Raw genomic sequence first — 19,378 nt, 5'->3', positions numbered from 1 at the left:
AATTCCACCTTCTTTTATTTATTGTTGTGATTGAGTGTTTTCTTATTCTTTTCTTTTTGAACTTGCTTGTACCACTTATTGCACATAAGTTAAATTTCGTTATAACGAAGTTGAAGAGGGAGCCAAAATTCGTTATATCCGTTCCTTCGTTACACCCATTATTGCGTGTACTGCGGCATCAATCTATCTGAGAATTTGAAGGGGAATTTCAATTACTTCGCTATATCCCGTTTCGTTATAACGAGGTTTGACTGCATTTGCCATGTCTCTCTTGTTGTGCTGTACTTTTATAATTGACCTGTACCACGTACACGTATATATCCAGGGAATTCGAGTAACAGGGAAAGAAAATCAAGAGTAACATGTGGCGTCATACACACCGGGTACGCTGACAGGACGACAGAATGAGTTCTTATTAGCGGAAAGCGATCGATACAGAAGGCGGTGCCGGCACAAGCACGCGCGAAGAGACAGTGTTCGAGCAGAATACGGCAGGTAAGAGAGAGAGAGAGAAAGATAGAAATGGAAATGTGCAGACAGGCGAAGGGGGAAATAAAAAAAAAACAAAGAAAGCCATCGGTCCCACCAAACGGATGGGTACATTGCGTGACCACCCGCAGCAATGACCGGTACGCCTATACCGGCCTGCAGCACGCGGTGTCTGTCAACTCGTGTCAGCCGCGTCGCGATGTGAGCGTGTCAGGTACGGCCAGGTGCGTGACAGGCAGACAAGGTTTGTTACCAACCCGAGCATCGTATTTGTATATGTATATGTAGATGTATGTATATATGCGTCTATGATACGCCATTTTCTATTTGCGCAGTCAACTTGAGGAATATAGTAAATGCACGGGCAATAGCCTCCGCCTCCTTTGCCGAAAAAAGAGAGACGGAAAAAAAAAATAAGCGAGATAAGAACAAAGAAGATGAACCGTGTTCCGGCGGGTCATTTTGCGGACGCCCTCCACCCCCCCCCCCACCCCACCCCCCCGCCTGACCGATGTAATCGCCAACTTTTTTCGCGGAACTGGCTGTCGCTGCGTTTAACGTTTTTCGATGCAGACGGCCTTCTTTTCTCTTTCTCTTTCTTTTCTTTTTGCCTGCGCTATTCATATACCCCACTTTCCAGTGAAAAAGAAAAAAAAGATCTAGAGACACGGAACTTTGCGGAACTTTCGGCTGATGCACTCAACTGAAACAGTGAGAACTATAGTTGAAGCGAAGGAACCTGTATACTATGATTAAAACTAGGCGTTTGCTCGATTACGGCAGTTATGGCGCCGCACCCATGTCAAACAGGCATGTTGCACTGACTGTATTGGGAAGCGCACCAAGCCTTAGTGCGCCAGACTTGGGCATATCGATCGAATAGTAGAAGTTCGGCGAATTCACGTAAATGGCTAGCGAGTCGCATTAAAAGGGGTGTCCATGCGCGGGCTCTCCTCCCGATAAAAAGAAGATATTTGAATGAGCTTTCGGTAAACCTGCCACACCCCTTGCCGTGAAAAAAAGAAATCTAGCACTGGGAGGTGTAGGGGGAGGGTGGAGGTTGTGAAACGTACTGTTTGAAAAAAGGAAATGACAACCATTCCGCTCTGTGAAGATGGAGTAGCAGCGAAAGGTGACGACATTCAAAGCTCTCAAACGAAAAGCAAACTGTTCCCGCCACCATTCCATCTTCGCAGAGTGGGGATGGTTGTTTAAAATTTAAATTGCGATTTACTTTTGCGTTCGCACAAAATTGCGAGTACTGTGAGAAAACTATACGACATTACGTTTTACGGGGATTTTGTTTATCGCCGAATTATTGCGACAGCCACGCCAAAGGTGGTGTGCCATGAAAAGTACGCCATCAACACGCCAACCTTCCTAGCTCGCGGAGGCCGTGTGGCCATCAACAAGCTGACCCAGGCTTGGCAATCGTAGCGCGCCAGCTTCCACCGCGCCAATCTCATTTGTCTATTGGGCGTCGCGGTTCTATATACGTAATGGGATAGCTAAATGCGGAACCAGAGAGCCGCGAAAATCGAAGTCCAGCTAGGTAACTCTCCACGGCCGCTGGATTGAAAAAAAAAAAACTGAAAAGGAGCTGCCTGCTGCGTGCATCGAAAACGCTGTCATCCGCCGCGGCGCCACCAGTCGGGGACCGTTGTCCGCGAAAGATAGTTTAGGCTTGTGGGCTTCAATTATCGCAATTCCTTTAATGCAGTGACGAATTACACGGGTCTGCAGGCGCAGAAACGCCGCCGTCGCCGTCGCCGTGCTGTCCCACTGAACGGCGCATGCGCGGCTCGTGCGCAGAGGGTTCGGGGACCTTCTCCAGCGACGCGCAGCGCCTATCTGGCATGCACCAAGGACGAAGGACGGCGCCGACGCACCGTCAACGCTGTACACTTAACCGCATCAGACTCTAGCCTCGGCGGTGGAGCCAAAGCAGCGTTCTCCTTCCCGCGGTTGACGTTAGTGTTGTTTGCGCGCCGCCATAAGCATAGGAAACTCTATGGCTATAAGTGCTATCGCGTTCCTGCCGATCTGTTGTGTGTATACGCGCACTGCTTTGAGCGACACGCTTGCAGTAAACGTGAAGCTGACGTCACGTGATATTGCACTGGGCGCGCCGACTATATATATCGCCGACGGTTTCCCGTTGGTCTCATCTCGTGCACTGTCGACCAGGCGGCGCCACCGGCGACGCTCCGCTATGCGTTGTGAGACGCCTGGTATCTGCCGGGGTGATGTTCCTTGATTCTGCCCATGCAGCAGGAGTTGCCCTGGAACGCTGCGTCACGCAAACATATTGCACCAGCGTGTGGTTGGAACACCGCGCTAGGAGTCCTAGGGCAACGCTATACGTTGCTATTTCGCTGTCAATACATCGCGCTTTGCGCGAAACTAACTGTTTTATCTCAGTTTTCTGACATGCTGAGAGCAGATATATAATTTGAAAAACAAGGTAGGCTAAAAGTGTTGGACTAAAGAGACGTTGCAAGACGGCTCTAGTGCTCAGGGTGTGCCGTACGTGTCGTTGTGGAGCGGTCGAGCTCCGCTTGGACATATGTCGCCAATTTTGCCCGTATATATGGTCACGCAAATCTGAAAGCATTTCCGCGAGTTATCGATCGATGATATATATACGGCCCTTGTTTCGTGGACGCCTTCACGTATATATAATTGAATCAGTTCGAAGCCAGTTCTGCGTGTTAGTTAGCGCTTTCTATTATTCGTGGCGCTTGTTCCGCGCCTCGCTGACATATGTAGTTCGTCGTCAGCTTGACGCTAGGCCTAACTTTCGTTCTCGCGAGATCGAAGCAGCGCTGTCCCTGGCTTTACCTTCTTAATTATTCATGACATATTCCATCAGAGAGCGTGTGTGAAGCGCTGAATATCGCGTGCGTTATGTCGCAGGCGTATACTATATGTGCACGGTTCCGCTTTGCACCGAATTCTGCGTATTGATTGTGATGACTGTCATTTCACATTGACGGCAGCATCGATCGTTAAGCACTCATTGCTGCCGTGGTGACGCGAGAGTGAAGGTGTCGCCGCCTGGCAGAAACTTGGATGCGAACACTGAGCACACTATACGCGGAAAAGGAAGAAAGCCTCATGAATATTCAAGTGGCGATTATACTTTTCCAGCGACGACTTGTATACTGCCTGGTACGAGTTCTTTTTTGGGTGCGTCTCGGTTGACTTCATGCTCGGGAGTTGTCGTTCCCGAAAGACTTTTCCGCTGAACTACAGGTTTTCCTTTTTCTTTCAGGAAACTTATAAAAAGCCGATTGGGGGGGGGGGGTGCAGCCTAACGTAGCGCTGCATGAGGTGCGTTGTTGTTCTCATGGGCAGGCTAAAAGAGATACGGTGACATGATGTAGCACGGAGAATCGAATAGCTCAACATGAGATGTGCGATATTTGACGTTCTCGGGTTAACTATACCATGGCTAGAATTAAATTCACGGCGCATACTATAGACGAGGACAATTAACACAACGACAGGACGGACCAGCTTGAACCAAGATTCTGCTGGAACAAATTTCTTCTACTTTGAGTTCTTTCCTAGCATTTCGTCTAGTTTGCACCGTGAATTACTTCAATTTTGACCTTCCGACTAGCTCAAACCAAGATTCAGCCGCACTTAACCGCCAGAACGAGATAAGTGAATCGCTGTCGTTCTCATCGCGTGCTCAGTGCAGCACTGGCTCATTCTCAGCGTTGTTCGCACAAATACAGCTCTGTGTGCGCGCACTATGAGAACAACCTCAACCCGGCCTGGACACGAACCCTGGGTCCTACGTGCATGAAGCTAATCCCGGATCTCGCACAGTTCCGAGCTGGATGCCTCAGGACAGAAAAAATCATCATCATCATCATCATCAGCAGCAGCAGCAGCAGCAGCAGCAGCAACCTGGTTACGCCCACTGCAGGGCAAAGGCCTCTCCCGTACTTCTCCAACTACCCCGGTCATGTACTAATTGTGGCCATGTTGTCCCTGCAAACTTCTTAATCTCAGCCGCCCACCTAACTTTCTGCCGCCCCCTGCTACGCTTCCCTTCCCTTGGAATCCATTCCGTAACTCTTAATGACCATCGGTTATCTTCCCTCCTCATTACGTGCCCTGCCCATACCCATTTCGTTTTCTTGATTTCAACTAAGATATCATTAACTCGCGTTTGTTCCCTTACCCAATCAGCTGTTTTCTTATCCCACAGAAAAAATACCGGTGCATATATTCGCAGCAGCAGGATGAGGCATGTGTCTGTTTCAGGAAATGTCCGGACATAACTCGGCATATGTCGTAGTCGAATGCCGAGTTATTCACTCAGCAATACTCGAAGGAAACGTCCATCTCCCGCGGACATCCAATGCGGATGTAAGCATTAACTGGTCACTGATTCAGATATATAGGCAATAGACGTTTAGAGTACTGGTGTAAAAAAAATTGGCAGTGGCTTAGCTTGGCTATGCCAGGATATACGTAGCAAAAGCTAAGGCATAGCATGGTTAGCCTTGGTTAATCTTGATTGCAAGTCCAGGTTAGTCTGGTTGTCCAGACTAAGTCGTTCGGCGCGCTGTTCGTCTGTTTCCTGGGCGATTCGTTTCCTCTTCGTCTCGTTCCGATGTCAATTCCACGCCTCCTCCGGCTTATCAGAATTGTCGCTGTCATGCATGCTGCCGCCTCAACTGTGGTTGCGGCGCACGCGAGCTCTCCTTTTCAATCCTCCGACATGTTATCAGGCATGCGACGCAGCTGGCGAAGCGAGCGGAGGCGAGCGCAACGACGAGGAACGCAGTGTGACGTCATACCAAACGGCGGCGGCTGAAAGGCGCGGCGCTGTGCAGCGGCGGAACACCTGTGGCTCGGTGCTACTAGTGTTGCATGCGCAGTAGTGACTAGGGAGCGAGAGAGAAAGAGAGAGAGAGAGAAATATCCGTGTGAGGCGCGCGTTGTGACGTCATGCGCCTCCTCGGAGCACCGCCACGGTGAAATCGCAAGTTCGCGGCCAGTGAAGCTATCGCTTTAAAAGAAAAAGACAGGAGATTGATGGAGCCGGAGTATTTACAGAAATAGTTAACTGTGAATTAAGGATATATAGGTTCTAATGAAGACATGAAAGACAGACGAGAGATAGGCGAAATGCTATACAGTAAAAGCTCGTTAATTCGAACCGCAAGGGGAAGCCGCTTCAGTTCGAATTAACGAAAGTTCGAACTAACGAAAGTGAACGAGAGCAACAGTACACTGCGATTTGGAAGCAGTAGGGCATGTCAGAAATTTGGCGAGTCAAAAAGTGATGGCGTGTGCCGCGGGCACATGCCATCTTCGAGTCGAAGCTCTGGGTCCGACTGTGCCACACCACCGATGTCCAATGAAACGAACGTTAGCCGAGGCTTAACACCATCACAATGAATCGCGACGGCCGATGCCTCCTAAGCTGAAAACAGAGGTGCACAACCGATGAAGACTGCCGAGACAAAGACGCTGAACATGTGAAGGTGGCGAAGGCCCTGATTCGTGGGTTCTCGATTGCAAGCGCAGCTGCGACGTACTTGATTCGCTGTGTTTTGGCGCTTGCCGTGCCATCCCCGCACAGCATTAGCAGCTGTACAAGATTTGCGAAGCCTCCGAGATTCGCACCGGGCAAGAAGTCTCGGAGGTTACGTAGAACGGAGAGGCGGCAGCCATAGAGTTTCTCACTACACTACCTAGAGGGAAATCTGGCGCTGCTGCGCTGTGGTATGCATGGGAATGCCGGTATATTGTGGATTCGGATTGGCATCGTTCTCGTAGAGACAGGACACCTTGAAGACGCGCTTAGCAAGTACCGTTCCGTCTGTCACAATGATTCATTTTCTACTAGAACAGCACGCGAAAAGCTGTTTTAACTTTATTATTACGCGAAAACATTTTTTGTTTAACTATGAGAACTTGTTATTGTGTGTACGACTACATGTTACGTAAAAAGTATCAGTGGGCCACTAAAGTTGGAGGACAGACGACAAGGTTCGCGCTCGCTTTGAAACAGTTGGTCGTCTGTTCTTGCTTTTCTTCGCTTGGTCATGCATCGTGGGTGAGTAAAGATGTAATATGCGTAAATGGAAACATTTTATGAAGATTTTACTTTGAGAACGCGTTATTTGCGTAGCCATATCCACGTTTTAGACGAAGCCTCTTACAACACCAGCCAACACGAGCCTCGCAGACACATATACCGTCATTCCCATGACGGCACGGTGCCCCCTTAAGAAACTCCCATAGACGGTGGCGCCAGATTACCCTCTAGGTGTTATAGTGAGAAACTCTATGGCGGCAGCCGCCGCTGCCTTCTGGCTGACCCCGCGTCGGTTAGATTTTTTTCCGATTTTGCCTTCTCTCGCCGTTCTCTCCGTTTCGGAGGCAATACAGCCTTGTGTGTTGGCAGTAGGCGCGTTTCTCTGGCCGTGTGCCAGGCGAGCGTAGTTCGAATTATCCGTGAGGGAACCTTCTCGTGTTCGAATTAACGGACTTCTTTATACATAGACTTCTGTGGAGCTTGGCCGGACCAAATCGTACAGTTCGAATTATCCATAAATTCGAATTATTGAAGTTCGAATTAACGAGCTTTCACTGTATAGGCTGCAACAGACGTAATAAAACCTGATTACCTCAAGCAGGTTCGGTGACTATTTGTCGCCGCCCCGTGACATACCAATAAATGACATGCCTATAAATATCGCCGTTATCATCAGGTGATGATGGTGGATTCACGGATCAGGTCACATATTGGATCGGAGGAATTGAGCGATTGGAAACACTCCGAACTGTGGCGCAAAAAAAAAAAAACGCTACAGCAAGAGACTGTTCGCTGTTCTAGATGCCATCGTCATCATCGTCTTATACCGTCACATATCGTAAGCCTATGCGAAAACTTATGTCATGTTATGCTGGCCCTTGCCGCATGATCGCATCGTATACGCAAAGTTACTAACGCGACCTATGAGATCGCTCCGCTGACTCCAAGATCTCCGTTTAGGTGCATCAAGATCGACAGCCTTAAGCGTACAGCGCCCACGCGATATTATCACCACATTTAAAAGATCGTTCTTGCCCGTCAGTACTGCCCATGAGCGCGCCTCACAAAAATTTAGGCAGTTACTGACAGCCTGCTTCCAGAACTAATTACTTTACTCACCTCTCCGCCACGCATTACGTCCGCTTTGCTTAATGCACATACCATTTGCGCGCCTGCTATGTTTATAATATTATGCGAAGCATATTACTGGAGCTCAACCCAGCTCCTCAGGCGCGGCGGTGTCGCCTTCAATACCACGTGACACCGTGACGTCACGACAAAGGAGAAACGGGGCTCCAACTCGCGCCGTCGCTCGCGGCGTCGCCTTCAAGGCTGACCACGTGACACCGTGACGTCACGACAGAGGAGAAACGCCGACGACACCGGCTTTGCTGCGACACGAGCTCCTTAACGCTGTCACGTTAAAATAAAGGCTAGTATGCTTCGCATCCTGGGCTTAACCTTAGCTAAGCCACAGCCAGTTTTTTTCTTTTTTATTCGTTTTCATGGCTACTGTGGTTACTCATGTACACTCTCCCTCTTTACCTAATACTCTGCGAATAGCCTTTAAGGAACAATGAATGATGCTGCTGCTGATGATGATGATACTGCTGATGTCTCGCGCTTGCAACCGTACTGCTCTCAAACCGAGCTCTATAATTGCACCAGAGGACGCTAGCTGCCTCTTCCGCCGGCGTGGAGACCACGTGTTGTTGTGATTTGTGGCACGCTAACGATTCGGTGGTCGGTGCTATAGCGACGAGCGTTAACTAAGCGCTCAATATTATTTCGTTTCGGTAACTATTTAATACCCGAGTTTATTTAATTACTTTAAATATTCGTTGCACCGTCCTGCGCAATGGGCGGGCCGAGCTGCATTCGAACAGTGCGTCAGTCGCCGTTTCTACAATAAGGTATAGTTCGGGAATTTCGTTCCTTGTTATGCGGAACTTACACGGCGTGATCAGTTTAAAAATTTCCGGAAAGCTTTTAAAAATCACCTGTGGCGGATAGCGTAATTCTTATCCTTGAGTGGGATTACTCGAAGAGGCCGGCATTACTAGCACGAGAAATTAAGCTGCAGTTGCCGCATCCCAGCAGCCGCAGCTTATGCAACTGCAATCTTTACCCGAAAGTGCTTGCTGCAAACGCTATGCGCGAAGGCGAGCTTTCTGCCTCTCTTCTTTTGCCTCTCCACGGCAGGTTTCCAATAGATTAAGCGCCAAAAGTGACGGCACCCAAGAAGAAATACGGACAGGACAAGGCGCTACAGACAGGACAAGACAGGAAGCGCCTTGTCCTGTCTGTGTTTCTTCTCGTGTGCCGTCACTTTTGGCGCTTAATCTATTGAAAGCTATGCACCCACTAGCCCCACAACGTGTTTTACCGCACTCCACGGCAGGCGCCGCCGCTGCCGCGGAGGCGCGGAGGCGACCGCCATCTGGTGGTGCTGCGAGGAACCCAGCGGCAGACGCGGCTCACGCTTTCCGCTGCAACTGCTTGAGTTTTTGGCTACGGAGACGAAGAAATCCCGGGACCCTATAGTCATATACGGCCTCGGTGTAAAAAAAAAAGCCGCACAAAAGATGTTGATATTCCGGTAAGGTATAGTCAAGGTAACTTTTATCTCACGATCATTCCCGATTACGTTTTAAAGCAAATTCTTAGTGACGGGCCCCATAGGCGCTGCACCCGCCGTGGTTGCTCAATGGCTATGGTGTTAGGCAGCTGAGCACGAGGTCGCGGGATCGAATCCTGGCCACGGCAGCCGCATTTCGATGGGGGCGAAATGCGAAAACACCCGTGTACTTAGGTTTAGGTGCACGTTAAAGAACCCCAGGTGGTCGAAATTTCCAGAGTCCTCCACTACGGCGTGCCTCATAATCAGAAAGTGGTTTTGGCACGTAAAACCCCATAATTTAATTTTTAATAGGCGCTGCGTTGCAGCATCACGGCGTCAACTTTCACCGCTGCTGCAGTACAAACTTCCAACACGGGGCCGGTATAGCGCGACGGGAGATTCACAAAATAACGGGTTACTGGTGAAATAAAAAAAATAAAAGAATGGCGCATATAAGTTGCATATTTGAATAAAATATACGCAAGGCGACTTTTTGAGCAGAATTACGTTTTTTCGTATATTCGTATTACAATCCGATGCAATCATGTCTGGAGGTTGTGTGTAAGTCGTGCTTTACGTATTTTCTGACAGATGTTACACTGAGAAATTTGATTAGTTTCTGCGTAACACCGGTGTCGCACGTACACATCTGATCGCGATCTGGGTCGATATCCGGATCAGGTTTCTTGATCGCGATCAACAATGGTCACTACTTCGCGGTTTAACGATCCTGGATCGAGTTATCATCGTCTGCTGATCTTCTGCAACTCTCAGAACTGCCCAATGTCTTGGCTACAAATGCAGATTTGAAAAATGTCGATAAATTTGGACAATATTTAAATTTTACAGCTTACAATTGTCGATGAAAAGGTTCTTAAACATCATATATTGAGCTGCCTACACTTCTTGTTTTTAGCGTTTTCATAATACTGCGCTTAGAGGGTGCAGACGTCAGGCTTGCGATCGCTACCAGAAGTGCACGTGTGACACCGGTATAAGCGGGAAAACACGGGAAATGCGGGAGGTGGAAATTCAAGACGGCAAGCAAAAGGAGAGCAAGGTAAAAGCCGGAGCCAACGTTTCGACAGGTGTGCTTGCCCTTTTCAAGGCGACATACAAGGTAAAAGAGCGGGAGCCAACGTTTCGACAAGTGGACTTGCCTTTTTTCAAATCGACGTCTGTCGCCTTGAAAAAGACTAAGTCCACTTGTCGAAATTTTTACCTTGTTCTCGTTTTGCTGACCGGTATGACGTAATTACGTTTTCAACTATATTCGAGTTTTACATTGTGATCATCTGTTATTAAGCTTCAAAGAAAATTCGGGGCTCCGACACACGTTGCTTTGCACTTAACTTTGACATCGACCACAATGTCGCACACCGGCCTTCACCGGCGCCCGAGAATCGTTGCGGAACGCCTATCGCAGTGTAGCAAGCATTGGAATGCGTGACGTTTACACTGACGAATTTCGGCGTTGGACGTTAGCTTTAATAATTGTAACTTCGACCTTCATTTTGTTTTCTAATAATCAATGTGCTGCCCATTTACTGCGAAGTTCAAGAAAATTGAATTTTTCAAGAATACATCATCGATGTAAACTGTTTAAGTGTTTTTTTTCTTTAGTGCCCTTTAACGCCAACTGTACAATATCACCAAAACCGATTTTGCTCTCCAATCACTGCTTTCTTCTCTTCTTGGCGTTATACAACACTTTAGCTTATCAGGTTAGTCTTTCGTTATCCTCTGGGGGTATCAATCCCGTATATATTAGTAGCGGAAGAACGCAGTGATAATACGTTTTTGTTTCCCATGATAACCGGTCTATAGATATGCACATCGCAAAACGCTTACTGCTGATGCGGGATAATTCTTATTCGGTTTCAGCGGCATCGATAAACGCTCTAGTGGAGATAGATAGCTAGATAGATAGCTAGATAGATAGATCGATAGATAGATAGATAGATAGATAGATAGATAGATAGATAGATAGATAGATAGATAGATAGATAGATAGATAGATAGATAGATAGATAGATAGATAGATAGATAGATAGATAGATAGATAGATAGATAGATAGATAGATAGATAGATAGATAGATAGATAGATAGATAGATAGATAGATAGATAGATAGATAGATAGATAGATAGGAGAGAAACGGCAGGGAGGTCAACTAGACGAGCGTCCAATTTGCTACTCTGCACTGGAAGCAAGGGAAAGGGGGAGTAGAAAGAGGAAGAGGGGAAGCGAGCCATTACTGCGTGGACGCGGGATGATGCACAGGACTATGTATAAATGGTCACAGATGCCGGTGCACTTAAGAAACTACACTAGAGTGTGCTAATGGCTTTCTTTTGCGCGCCGGATACGGTTGTGGTCACGGTACCACTATCTCTGACCCAGAAAGGACTCTGAAGTCGAGCCGATTCGAATGAAATGGTCTGAAGAGAGATAAGCGTTTTCAGCCGTACCGAGAACAGATGCACTCGATAGTTTTCTTCGCGCCCACAGCAGTCGATCGAACGTCGGAATATCGGCCATTGCAATCGGGATTTCGGTGAAAACTATCGTGTACTGAAAACATCCAAGCGCGAACCCAGTGCATGTGCTAACGCATTTAGATGGAATACTCTCCTACTGGGTGGTCATATCGCGGCACTGAGTTAGGAGGGGATGGAGTGTGTGGGGGCGGGGGGAGGGGGTGGGGGGACTCAAGCGGATGTGCTCCACTTTCGCAGACTTCCGGTTCTCTGTGGCGTACCAAGTCGTTGCCGTCAAGGAAGCTCCCTTCGCAACCAGTGACGCCCGAGAAACACAGTTCCCCAGCCTCTCTCCGCTGCAGCGCAGAGCTATAGAGCGCTCAGAAACCGTAAACAGGCGGCTGTCATTCATCGCCCGACATTATAACGCCAGGTCGCCGATATGGGTGTGTACCCTACGCCGACGTGGTGACTGACACGGACCACGCACGCTTGCTGTTTTTTGGGCAGGCGTAATATTTTTTGCCCTTCGGGTGCCCCCACGTCTTAGACTCGCGCGTCAAGAGGCGGTACGCTTTGTGTAACACTATACACGCCTCGAGATTGCTGTGCATCGTTGCCGAAGGCACGGCCTCCGAGATTGCACCGGCGCTTGCCGATCTCGGAGGCCATGTTGAAGGCACAGCGTTCTTTCTTCAAAACGCGACTCTGACAGTTCGTAAAGCGCATCATTTCCAGCATAATATTCCATTACAAAGGCAACAATTCGTGATGACTGTGCATGCGCGCAGGAAGGCAATGGCTTTCGTGAGTCTAGAGACGTGATATCGCTCCGAAATGTAGAAATATATTTCAAGCGTAAGGTGTAACTATGAAAGAACGCCTGAAGCCACAAGAACGAATATTAGACAAATCCATGCGCTATGTAACCATGGACCCATAGCTGAGGGGTCGCAACGTCAGATATTTTTTGCAGGGAACTCTGTGAGAGATGCAGACCATGCGCGCTTGCATTCTTGGCAGACGCCACATTTGATCTTGGTACAACGTTTCTGCAATGCACTGTATGTAGATCTCTTTTTTTTTCTTCTTTTCGTTGGTGTTTATGCGTCGTGAGAGCGCGAACAAAGCCCCGACCGAATCCGTCTTTGAAGCCGCTTATCTGTCACTTCTCTCGTGTGCGTCTCTCGTGTTTATGCCTCGCTCTTGGGGTTAGTTCTGTGCACTGGCGTCGAAGCTGAGGCTGCGGCGCAGCTCAAAGAGGTCTTTCGAGCGAGCCCGACTGTAAGGAGCCGTCTGTTCTGCCGTTGCCCGTCTTTGTTGCACTGCATACGGTATACTCGAATGATCGCCCTTCCGAAAGGGCAGCGCAACGTTTGTCGCGAATTGAGGCATTGGCAAACGTGAAAAAAAAAAAAATCTAGAATCGCTTTAGAGGTTAAATGACACTTCCAACTATCGAATAACTATGGAGTCAGTAATATCTACTAGTCTTGTAATCGCACGCAATTCATTGCCTCAGACTTCGTGTTACCTACTGTCGTCTGCTAAAGCAGACGACCATAATAGGAGCGGATATACCTGTACGGCCTTTGACATGATGTGCCGTGCGAATATGAGCTGTCTCGGAATTGCCTGACCCCCACAACATGACGTATTTTTTTACTGTTAATATCGTGCAGTACTTGCATATGTACGCGCGATACAAGCACGAGGGCTCCGATTTTGTACGGTAACGCCCGTACCGACTACAGACTGTCGGCTTCTGTTGGCTTCGAGACCCAGTCGGCCGTGGAGAGAGGCTCCATAGACAGGGTTAACTGGTCGCACTCTGTCAAGGCAGCATCGCTTCAGCTAAACGCTAGATCGTGCATGACGTGCGTTGAGTCGGGACAGAGTCGTTTCCGGGTGCCTGAAGTGTATAGCCGCGGTTGTTTTCGGAACTGTAACCCGTCTGTGTTTGCTCACATCGGGAGGAAGTCACGTTCTCTGCGCAAGGCGGCACCGCTTCGTTGCTCGTGGGAGAAGCGGTGCGTCTTTGTGTTAGCGGGTCAGTCGGTCCGGCACATTCCGGCTACTCGCGTGCGTTTTGGACCGATAGATAAATCGCGCTCTCGCTTGCGCGTGCTCAGGACTGTTGGCGCTCTCTCTCTCTTTCTCTCTCTCTCTCACTAAATCTGGGCGCGAGCTTCAAGATGATCGACTGTGCCAATCAGCCGAGAAGGCTCGTCGATGCAATTTATTCCTCCGCGGACACGATATCCTGAAAGAGAGATACCAATCAATTGCGAGAAGTGTAATGGCATCACTACTCTGGATCACATGCTTTGGCAGTGTCCTGTGACTTTCACAGACTGTGACAAGGAAAGAGACTGGTGGCGGCGAGTCCTACGCAGTGGAGTTCTTTCCGATCAAGTACAGGCCGTCCAGAAGGCCCATGATACGGCGGTAAGGTTAAACCTTACTGTCCCGACGTGGGAGCCGCCTGTGTCAACCTAAGGGTTCATCTTCAGGACATTAAATAAAGTTAATCATACACGAGCATGCCCGCCTACTGCGATCGTCTGCCTCCCGCAGGAGGTATAGCCAGACGATAATTCGCAACGCCCGGGCACCATTCAGGGAGCTATATAGAGCTATAGTGTTAGCCAATCACAGCGCAGACCTGAATGTGATCTGAGCAGTCAGCACAGGAAGCTAACCGATGCACTGTATTCCTCCGCGGACGCTCTCATGTGCACCAGCGGTGATCGTCTGCTGTCCAGACAAACTAATAGGTGATAATCCACTAAAACGGCTCGGCATTGTGTTAGTTATTTAATAGACCGCAGTGCAAACCTCGAGATGACCAGCCAATAAACTGAGCAAGGTTATCGGCGTAATGTATTCCTTCTCTAGACCACGATCTCTGCTCCTTAGGCAAGGCAACCAGATGATCAAGGCTGCAAAAAGAAAATGTCCATTTTGGAAGGTGCGCCTATGGCGATCGTCTGCTCCTGAGCAGTGTTGTTAACCTAGTAACGGGGTTGTTAAATTTAGGGAGCTTTTAGTCACCTTTACGATAACTTTGAATTTTGAGAGTTAGAGACTTTTTGAAGACCTTTTATTTTATTATTATTATTATTATTATTATTATTATTATTATTATTATTATTATTATTATTATTATTATTATTATTATTATTATTATTATTATTATTTTTGCTGGCCAGGCAGCGTTTCCGGCAGCATCGTCATTACTTGTCGGAATATTGAAGGAGCCAACTGTAGACGCAGCTAAATGCGAAATTTTCGACGCGGCGACCGTGTGAATATCGACATTTTCCAACGGAGTGATCTAATGTTTTATTGTTCACTAAATCACTTGCGTTAATATTGTTGTTGCGCCATCGCATTGTCTTTAGTATTACTTGTGTTTCCGAACGTAAATTCGCCCGATAAGGAGTAAGATTTGTGACGCAAAGTTTTGGCACTGCCATGTTTCTTCACATCACCGTCACTACAACGCGATAGTGTACAGAATTAAACACTGCTTAAATTGCCATGGTGAAGTTATACAAGGGACCTTGTCGAAGTTGAATGCCTCACACCCATTTTTTTTTTCTCAACAGTAATATGAGCGTATAGCGAAGAGCTTATTAGTGAGTTATCTGGGTGGCATCAAGTCCGCTTTTCTAGGCAGACCAAAATCTTAATATCTGATACCGTGGATTTCCCTTTCCACAATCCGACCACTGACTCGCCACCAGTAGAAGGAACTTAAAGCTATATTGCTTAAAGATATAGTGCGGAAGTCGTTTAGGAACAACGTACATAAAACTCGTCATCAATCCTTGACGTTTCACTGAAACTGGGGTGTTTCGGGTTGCGACTTGGCGACGTGGACCATAACAAAGTTAACAATGCGGCTTTTGAGTGCATGGGCACTTATTACCCTCCCCTTTCTTCCCTTTTTCACCTTTCACCAGCGGAGAGCTGTACCTAGACAGACTATAGAAGGTGTTTTTGTTTATTAGCTTAACTGCACCAAATTCATAAAAGACTGCTTGGTGCATATTAGCACCATTCTATAGCCCTTCATCTAAATGACTAGACGAGGCGTCCATTATACTTCTACGAAAAACGAAAACGCCAAATTGGATGATTAACATAATTGCGCAAATTAACTTTTTATGTTTATTTCTTTACGCCACATATTTCAATATAGGAATTGTGGCCGGTGAGTTCGAAAGGCATATTCACTTGGAATGAATTCAATGGACCAGTTACGAGGTATTTTTTCAGGGTGTCCGACGAAATTCATTGGCATTGGTTACTTTCCAGTTTCAGTTACTTCCAGTTACTTTGTGCTGTAATGCATAATACAGTGTTTTGATAAAAAATTAACTGACAACAGTGCAATTTGACCGCAAATTTGACGCCGCATATCTCGGAACCGGTGCCATATATTCTCAGAATTCGTTCTGACGTGCCTTGCAAACTCGCCGTCTAGCTGTAATTCGTGGACTTAAATATGCACCGTAAAGTAATTAGTTGGAAATATGGTTATTGTAATTGTGTTAATTATTCAGTTAAGCATTCTGATTTCTCGTAGGAGTAACGGCCGTCTCATCGAGCAATCTAGATCAAGTGTTAGAATTGTGCTATTTGCAACAAAAATAACATGTTTAAAGAATTGGTACAGCTAAAGAAAAGGTCTATAGAGGAGAATTACTGTGGCAAAGGGCTCACCGCCGAGTTTTTTACGCTGCCGATGGGTGAACCGCTTTGTCGAAGTGCACACTGCTATATAGGTTACTATGCGAATGTTACGTCGATAAAGCCCAGATGCCAGTAGTCAGATTCAGGCAAGCTTGTGTGGATGCCCCACCTAGAAAAAATAGCAAGTTGTCGCACTTAAGGTAGATTTCCATATCCGGCTGATCATGCAGGGGAATTATTTTGACAAGGGGCTCACTGCCTAGAGAGAAGGGAAGACGGAAAGGCAGGGAGGTTAACCAGACTGAGTCCAGTTTGCTACCCTACACGTGGGGAGGGGAATGGGGAGTGAAAGAGGGAGAGAGAGAACTTAGGTGTAGGATGTCTATAGTCGGGCACTCAAGTCTGTTGCCCTCAGGTAGCGAAAAAGCGCTCGAACTGCTTTCCGGGCCAATGAACTGTGAGGTCAGGCTCCCAAGATCTTCGCTTCCTAGTTCACTGCGCTGCGTATAGGTAAACTATTCTGTCGGTGTGTGTGTAAATTGGTTCGTCAAATTAATTACACCGTTGATTAGGTTTTGCTTCAGCTTCGACATAGAATAGGATCAGGAAAGTGGGCGTGCGTGCGAAAATATAATTTCACTTAAAATTAAGTAAGCCCCTTCGTTCTAAATTTTATATGCGATTTCCTGGAATAAAGTGAACACTGTTCAAAAGTTTACGGACAGTATAGTCGAAGTGATTACATTAATTTAGTGCTCGCTATTAATGTCAATGGGGGGGGGGGGTTGCTTCGGAAGCTTATTGGGGTTATCATGCCCCGAGCTTACAAGTTCAGACACTCCGCATGCGCACTGCCACTGACGCTAGACCAATACAATGGGCTCCTTTTAGAGAATGTAAGCCGTTCGAGTCTGCAACTTTTAAAGCTATGTACTGAGGCTATCACCATCATAGTCATAATCATCAGCATACTTTTTACGTCCTCTGCACGATGAAGGCCTCTCTTGCTCCTGCAAGGTTCCTAATTTCATCACCCCACCTAATTTTCTGCCGTCCTCGACTGCGCCTGGCTTCTCTTGGCACCCATTCTGTGACTCTAATGGTTGACCGGTTATCTGCCCTATACATAGTATGCACGTACGTCATTCAATGATACTCCGCGACTTCCGGTTTACGGCAGCACCATCTTGGGGAACCTATAAGGCCTATGCGCGCGCCTGTTGATAAGGTACCCCAAAATGGCGGAAGGTAGCGGAAGCAGCGGATGTGACGTCACGTGCATACCATGTATACGCATTCGTCTGCTCGTTTCCTCCTTTTCAGTTTTCCCTCGACTAATTATTTCTACCTGTACATTTCAATTAAACGTGACAGGTAACCTCCCCCCCCCCCACCCATACTTGCTTTGGTTTCAGCCTCTGTCACTTCGCGCGGTTATGACAAAAAAAAAAAAGTCCAGCCCCTCGAGTCCACTCAATCCTCCTCTCGCCCGCACGCAAGCGCACTCGACCGTAGAATGCGTGCACTACGCCCACTGCGCGGTTCTAGTGCACACACGGCGATAAAACGGGGCGAAGTCGCATTCGAGCGCATCGCTTTATGGTGCGAGGGCGGACACGCTTTACGCTGATAAGGCCGGCCCGCATTGTACAAACAAGGGTGGAGTGGAGTGCACGCGCACGGATACAACGTAGTACTACGTACGAGGCGGTTTCTTTCTGCGGCGAAGGGGATGTGGACGGTAAATACACGCTATATAGATGGATGACCTCTTCCTCCTTCTCCACCCCGTGAAGGGGAAGGAGTTGAGAGAGAGAGAGAACTCTGGTAAATGGATCTTCCTGCGGTGTGTGTGTGTGTCTGTGTGCGTGTGTGTGTGCGCGCGCGTGCGTACACGGTGCTATAAAGCACAACTTCCGTGCAATGTTGTCATACCTACAGATCGTGCTCGCCAGTCAGGATAGAGAACCATACGAATGGCATATACATCCAGTGCCTGTGTCGTTGCGCAGCTGAGCTCGAGGTCGCATGTTCGAATCCCGGCCCCGGCGGCGTTGCGAAATGGAAGAACGCTCTCGTACTTGGATTTAGGTGCACGTGAAAGAAACCCACGGTGTGGTTAAAAGTTAACCCGGACTCTCCCACGTAAACAGCTTGCGCGTCATAACGAGATTGTGGTTTTGGCGCGCAAAAAAAAAAACAACTCATAATTTCATTTAAGTACCCCCCCCCCCCCCTGAAAGAAAGGAATCCTCAGTGTTGTCCGCCTCTGATGGCCCTCCACGCGGTGACCGGAAGTTTCACGGAAGTGTGATAGTACAGTGCAGAACGGACGAATCCTACTCTTCTTTCGCTGGAACTCGCGGCTCTCCTTCGCTGGTTGGCTGATGTGAGCCCGTATAGCCTTCGCCTCGCTGCACGTAATTGGTGAGAAGGAGTGTGTGGTGGGCGAGCGCGCCTGTGTCTGAACGTGTGTGTGTTCGTGCGCGAATGCTCCATATAGATAACGCCGGGTGTGTACATGCGAGTCCGACACCTTCTTTATATATATATATATATATATATATATATATATATATATATATATATATATATATATATATATATATATATATATATATATATATATTTCACTTTTGTGTCTGTGTATGCTCGAGAGCTTGTGCGAAGGGATCAGTCACGCCGGTGCGCTTGTGTTGAACGAAGGCACGGCTGAATGTGTGAAGTCAGTCGGACGTATCAGATGCGGTTCTGTATAAATGTCGGAGAGCGTGGCCTGGAAAAAGTGGGTTGTTGTGCTTTTTGACGCCTTATTTCCTTGCTTCATAACCAGCGATACGGCTAAGGTGTTTCCCGTTTGAATGTGGTGTCATGGGCCTTCTCTGTGCCCACGATCTCGGAGGCCGTGGTATAAGTGTGAAGTCGAGTAAGGCTACACGTGATGTACTCCGAGCTAATGGTTGTGGTAAGTGGTTGGGGATTTGTAAATGAAGGTTTGCATTTACGAGCCGATACTACATAATT

The 19,378-nt window shown here is 47.8% G+C and overlaps 1 protein-coding gene across 2 annotated transcripts in view; it reads left to right on the top strand.

The window, feature by feature from the left end:
• Positions 1-19,378, top strand: part of LOC135915806 (uncharacterized) — a 90,917-nt gene that overhangs the window by 6,928 nt on the left and 64,611 nt on the right. The gene's annotated exons all lie outside the window — the stretch shown is intronic.

The sequence above is a fragment of the Dermacentor albipictus genome, chromosome 10 (assembly GCF_038994185.2).
Source record: "Dermacentor albipictus isolate Rhodes 1998 colony chromosome 10, USDA_Dalb.pri_finalv2, whole genome shotgun sequence".
NCBI lineage: Eukaryota > Metazoa > Arthropoda > Arachnida > Ixodida > Ixodidae > Dermacentor > Dermacentor albipictus.
Note: the sequence above shows the minus strand (reverse complement) of the source record. Positions and strands in the feature narration are given on the sequence as shown.